Below are 7,224 nucleotides of genomic sequence, written 5' to 3' on the forward strand. Positions count from 1 at the left end.
CGTGTTGTCTTTCCTTGTCTCCTTAGGATATGGCACACGAGGTTTATACTCTTTACTTACTGGCTCTTGTGTACCATAATTCGTCTCATCCTTACCATTACTCACTAAAGCCTCCTACCTCATTTCAAATTTAGATTCAACTAACCCTTCTTCGTCGCTCACAATGATGGTATAGAGTTGCTCCCTTAGGTTAGTTTCTGTGTTACTGGGCATACTACCTTTTGGTCATTCAAAAAGCAACTTAGCAAGCTATCCTATTTGAGTTTCGAGTCCTTGAATTGATGCTTGTTGATTCTTAAGTGCTGTTCCAGTATTCTGAAAATGAGTTTCTGACACCGAGATGAATTTTGTGAGCATCTCTTCAAGGTTTGGTTTCTTCTCTTGTTGGTAAGGTGGTTGTTGAAAACCTGGAGGATGTTGTGGTCTTTGATTTCCTTGGCCACCCCATGAGAAATTTGGGTGGTTCCTCCATCCTGCATTGTAAGTGTTACTATAAGGATTATTTTGAGGCCGAAGATTATTACCCATATAATTCATTTGCTCGTTCTCTATGTTAGGGCCGTAGGATGGATATTTTAAATTGCTCGTTCCACCTCCGCTTGCATCGCATTGCATTACTAGATGAACCTGTGTAGAACCAGGTAAACTATTAATTTTTTTATTCAAAAGTTTTACCTGATTTGAAAGCATAGCAACCGAGTTGATGTTAAAAACGCAGGCTGCTTTCATCGGCTTTGTCCTCATAACTTTCCATTGATAATTATTAAGTGACATCTTTTCTATGAACTCATAGGCCTCTTCAGATGTCTTATTATTGATAGTTCCACCAGCTGTTGTTTCGGTCATTTGTCTAGTCAAGCGATTTAACCCGTTGTGGAAAGTTTGAACTTGTAGCCAAAGGGGTAATCCATGGTGAGGGCACCTTCTTAGTAAGTCATTGTATCTCTCTCATGCATCATAAAATGTTTCTAAATCCATCTGCACAAAAGAAAAGATATCATTCCATAATTTAGCCGTTTTAGCCGGCGGAAAATATTTAAGCAAAATTTTTTCGGTCATTTGTTCCTAAGTGGTGATTGACCCTCGTGGTAACGAGTTTAACCACTGTTTTGCTTTATTCCTTAAACAACCGAAGGTGAATGGCATCGTCAGAAATGCCATTGATCTTAAAGGTGTCGCAGAATTCCAGAAAATTTGCTAAATGAGTGTTTGGATCCTCGTCCTGCAAACCATTAAACTGAACAAACTGTTGTATCATTTGAATCATGTTAGGTTTCAGTTCAAAATTATTTGTAGCAACAGTAGGCCTAACTATACTCGATTCAGTTCCTGTTAAAGTAGGTTTAGTATAATCATACATAGTACGAGGAGCAGGATTCTGATCTACTAGATTTGCAGCAACCACAAAAGGTAGCATATTATTCTGATTTTCAGCCATCTCCATGGTTGTGGAATGAATAGCGTCCTCTTGCCCTTCCTCTCTGTATTGTAAGCTTCGCCTTATATCTCTTTGGTTTCTGTGAGCTGTGCTTTCAATCTCACTATCAAAAAGTAGAGGTTCTGACGGGTTTCTTCTAGTCATAAACTATAAAAACCTGCCAGAAGCAAATAAAAGAAAATTTTAGAAAAGACAAATTAAACTAAAAATAAAAAGTAAATTTCAATAAAAGTAAAAATGGCTAAAGTAATAAAAATCAAGCATTCCTAATATCTTAGTCCCTGGCAACAGCGCCAAAAACTTGATGGTCGTGAAACTAACTAACAAAATTCGACTAAGGCAAGTGCACCTATCGAACAGTAGTATAGTTATGGTGAGACCGAAAATATCGTATCTAAGAGGACTAAAAGTACTAGTAATTACTATCTTTTTATTATCTTGCCCAACAATTAAGAGAATTTTTTTAAACTAACACTAATTATCTAATTAACTAAGATCGCGACAGAGATTAAAGTTAAAAATACTTTTTAGAAAACCGATAAAGAAGACAATACCCAAGGAAGAATCCACCTAATCTTCACTTATTATTTCTGAATTAGATGATTTATTCACTTGACTTAATCCGTAAAAATCCCTGATTTATGTTAATATCCATTTCGAGACTAAAAAAAACTGACTCTAGGTTGATTAATCGAAATCTCTTTCTAATTAAAACCCCTATTGTCGCATTAACTCGATCTATGGATTCCCTTATTAGATTTGACTTTAATCCGGCAAATTTATGTCGTCCTATCTCTAGGATTGCATACAACTCCGCTTAATTATGAATGATCTACTCTTAAACAGGGACTTTTACTCTACTGAATAAGCACATCAAAAACCTGAATTAATATCCTGGAATATTAAAGCAAGGGTTAAATTCACAATTAAGAATAAGAACAAGTATTTATCATATAACTCAAATAATAATAAGATCCATCTTAGGTTTTATCTCCCTTAGGTATTTAGGGAATTTAGTTCATAATAATAATGGAAAACATCTCAATGTTTGGCAAACAACAAAACATAAAGAAACCCAAAGAACTTCTAGGAAATTGGATAGAAATCTTCAGTCTTGATGTAGATCCTGCTCCCGAGCTGATTCTGATGGCTTTCCTTGAGTATTTTCTGCCTCTGCTCTCTGTCCCCCCTCTAATCCTCTTCTAGGGTGTTTATATAGACTTTCGAGTGCCCAAAATAGCCCAAAATTAGCCTTTTTCGAGTAGAACTAGACTTGGGCTCGACAGGGACAAGGTCGTATGTCGCGCCCATGTGAAGGTGCTCAGGCCGTGTGCAATTCTGACTTGGATTAATGTCGACACGGCCATGACACACGAGCGTGTAGTCTACCTGTGTGTCACACACGGACGTGTGGATCACCCGTGTGGAAGTGCCTAGGCCGTGTGAAACACTGATTTAGGACCAATTTGTCCATTTTTGGCCTGTTTCTCGCTCTTTTTGCTATCCTAGGCTTTCTTGAGTATAAAACATGAAATTTAAGGATTAGAAACATCAAATTCACTAAATTTATAATAAATCATCCATAATTATGCCAAGCATTGGGGTAAAAATATGTATAAATTATGGTTTATCAAACACATTTAGTGCAAAGAAGTGAGGAAAGATATGACAAAAATGCAAGAAGAGTTAACTCTATGTCTACAGTATGTCGCTCACGTCCAAATGAAATATTTTGGGTTACGAAGTTTCATAGGGATCGTACTGTGTATACCTAAAACAAATGACCTACGACTGTAGGATATTTCAAGGACTTCATTTTCCATGTACATATGCAATTACTGCATGTGCCTTGACATATCTAGATTGCATGAAGTATATTGATGAAATGTACAAACTAAAACAGATATATAAAGTATGGAAGTCTAGATTTCTCACCGATCTCAAATGAAGGTAGATGACTGGCTATTTTGAGAGTTCCATTTGAATTGTTACCGAATATTGAGTTGCATTGCAATCCAAAAGATTGACCAAAATCTAGTTGGATACGCAATAATATGGATATTTGGGAGAAGATAGACCAACCAAGATTATAAAGTTTTAGTAGGAACCCAAGACATAGTAAGAAAACATGTCCACATTAAGGGGCAACATTGAAGTGATGATCAAATTAAAAAAATTTATTCAATTTTTATAAACATGCCAAAAAAAAACAAACAAACAAACAATTTTTGATAAAATGTAAATAAGTAGATTATTGATGTAAAAATACAATACAAATATTAATTAAAACATTACCTATATAAAATAAAAAATATTCTTTTTTATAAACATATAAAAAAACAAATAATTTTTTGATAAAATGTAAATAAGTAGATTATTAATGTAAAAATACAATACAAATATTAATGGAAGCATTACATATATAAAATAAAAATTTTACTCGTTTTTATAAACATACAAAAAAAATTTTGATAAAATATAAAAATATATTATTGATCTAAATACAATACAAATATTAATGGAAGCATTACATATATAAAATAAAAATTTACTCGTTTTTCTATAAACATACAAAAAATAAACAAATTTTTGATAAAATATAAACAAGTAGAATATTGTTGTAAAAATAAAAGAAAAATATTAATGGAAGCATTATATATATATATATATAATAAAAATTTATTCATTTTTTATAAACATACAAAAGAAAAACAAACAAACAATTTTTGATAAAATGTAAATAAGTAAATTATTAATGTAAAAATACAATACAAATATTAATGGAAACATTACATATATAAAATAAAAAATTAATAGTTAACAAACTAAATGATGATGTACATGACAAAAATTTAAAATAAAAAAAAATCATCTCTATCGTTGAGTCGAATGTGTGCAACAACCTGGTGAGTGTCGGTTATCTGGAGGATTTTGTCATGGTTGGGGTTTCGACTCATCATCTTCATCTCCACCTCCATCTCTATCTTGATATTCATCTTCATCTCCAACATTATCTTCATCTTCATTTTGTTCTTCTATGCTAGATTGCATTTACATCCTAGATTGCCATTGTATATCATTGGTTGTATTAATAAGTGGTTGCGAAGATGGCCCACCTTTGAAGAATAACGATTCCAGTAGTGTTTGTGACACTATTGACGGAGAAATATATGGTATCAAATAACTCAGTTGTGTATAGAATGCTAGAATTGTAGGTAATGGAGGATACATTGGTGTTGTTGACAGCAGTGGCGTGTAATATGCTCCTGCAAATGGAGGTGTTACAAAAAAATATTTTTAGAAAAGCTGTTAATGCATGGTATGATGGTGTATAATTTGTGCTTGTGTGAAAAAAAATAGGGTTAGTAAATGCACTAGAAAAATATGAATCATACTAATCGGGAAGTGCATCCATTAGTATAGAATTCAAGGTTGGAGCTGATGATGACAATGAACTCGATGCATGTACTCCTAGACACAACCTCAAGTAGGGTCGTGTTGGCCTTCTACGATGAATTTGTCTTTCATTTCCTCCTCCGGTAATAGATATAACTTACCATGAAGTCTAAACAATGTCATGTAATCCGCAGACGTCGCCAAATCTGATCTGACAATTGGTTCACGCATAAGTAAGAAATCGTACCTATGTTCCCACAAGTAGATATACTTGGCATGGAATTTAGGTTAATCTTCATCGATTCTCCCCCACAAGTCAATCTTGTGAGTTCATTGAGGTTTAATATCCTCCTGCAAATGGAGGTGTTCCAAAAAATATTCTTAGAAAAGGTGTTTATGCATGGTATGATGGTGTATAATTTGTGCTTGTGTGAAAAACATAGGGTTAGTAAATGCACAAGAAAAATATGAATCATGCTAATCAGAAAGTGCATCCATTAGTATAGGATTCAAAGTTGGAGTTGATGATGATGATGAACCCGATGCATGTACTCCCGGTCGCAACCTCATGTAGGGTCGTGTTGGCCTTCTACGATGAATTTGTATCTCCTTTCCTCCTCTGGTAATAGATATGACTTACCATAAAGTCTAAACAATGTCATGTAATCCGAAAATGTCGCCAAATCTAATCTGACAATTGGTTCAAGCATAAGTAAGAAATGATACCTATGTTCCCACAAGTAGATATACTTCGTATAGAATTTAGGTTAATCTTCATCAATTCTCCCCTACAAGTCAATCTTGTGACTTCATTGAGGTTTTGGGGCGAGGGTGGACTATTTTGTACAAACCCAAACTGGCGCATCACTCGATCAGATTCATACATCTCAACTCTTGCAAAAGCTATCAATGACACTTTGACGTACTAGATTACGATTCGTCAAAAATTCGGCTAAGACTTGAATTATCGGATTAGAGTATGGCATCCATTCAAATTGAAATAAAAAATTATTAATTTTTTTACGTACCTAATATTAAATTTCAAATCATTACGTAATTGTTATGTAATTGAAAATTTAAAAAAATTAACCTTGAAAAGCTGTTGATCTAACAATAACTTGATATCTTCAAGCTCATTCGGTATACCCACATGACTCGTGTCATTGTTCCACCTATTCAAATAATATGTTTGTAACACCCCAAACCCGGCTTGGACATCATGGCCAAATCCGAATATGTCACAAAGAATAGTTTTTCAAAACGGAGTCGTTACGTTAAATCATCTTAGCTTAAAAACTCATATTTGTTTATGTCTATAGTCGAAAAAATTATTTAACAGATTTATTTGCCAAAATACAGTTTGCAGCGGAAGTTTTGGTAATCGTTGTTTCCTTAAAGTCCTATTCGTGAGTTTGGAAAACCTTTGTTCTTAATAAAACCATGTTTTTAGCTAACCGACGTAATTAAAGTATTTAAACGGAAAATCCAAATCCCAAAAATTAATTCAAATAGTTCGGAGAGTCCAAATAATACAAAACTCTCAGAACTAAAAAAATAAACCTTTATTTTAAATCTTTCCATAGTCTAGTGGTCACTGCGAGACTTCGCTGCACCGATCCACCTAAGCCTGTAGATTACTTGAACAGAACAGACAAACAGACGTGAGTTTTCATAAACTCAGTGTGTAACCCAACAGAAATAGACATGCAAAACATACAGAAATCTCATATATAGTAAGATACAAATGCAGACTCATGTCTATTTCAGATACAGATAACAAATACAGATATGTAGATCAGATAAACAGAATCCTACCCCCATCCTCTACACACCAACTCTGACCATCCCATCACACCATATAGGGTTAAAAACACCAACCACACCCTACACACCATATCGTGCCATTATGACACATATCAGATAAAGTGAAGCCAAGTTGCCAGAATATAGGTGATGAATGCTATATAGAACACTTCCTCCACATATATAAATCCCACCCCAATCAGACATATATAATGAAAGTTATCATGCTTACATGCTCATATACATATATCGAATATATACATACATTAGATTAATCAGACATGCATAACAGTGTTATGTTTAGAATAGAATATCAGACTAGCAGATCATATAGTTTTAGGGTCTGGTTAGTGCTTACTGACCCTACGGTAAGCCCACAGTGGATCGGAATGACCTGTGCGACACTAGAGAAAATTTTAGAATTTTGGGCCTAGCCCGTGTGGCCCACAAGGCCACAGTCACACCACCACACGGCTGTGTCTTGAGCACGACCGCCCCTTCGTCAGACACACGGCCGTGTCTCGTACACGGCCTACCACATGGGTGACCACACGCCCATATGGCGTCAGCAGTAAGCATTTTCGACT

The 7,224-nt window shown here is 34.6% G+C and overlaps 1 non-coding gene across 1 annotated transcript; it reads left to right on the forward strand.

Moving 5' to 3' along the window:
* Window positions 1-904: 904 nt before the first annotated feature.
* Window positions 905-1,009, forward strand: LOC128282347 (small nucleolar RNA R71). Its single transcript, XR_008272601.1, has one exon. It is a non-coding gene; the product is annotated as a small nucleolar RNA R71 (small nucleolar RNA).
* Window positions 1,010-7,224: the final 6,215 nt, after the last annotated feature.

This window comes from Gossypium arboreum, chromosome 1 (genome assembly GCF_025698485.1).
Source record: "Gossypium arboreum isolate Shixiya-1 chromosome 1, ASM2569848v2, whole genome shotgun sequence".
Taxonomy (NCBI): domain Eukaryota; kingdom Viridiplantae; phylum Streptophyta; class Magnoliopsida; order Malvales; family Malvaceae; genus Gossypium; species Gossypium arboreum.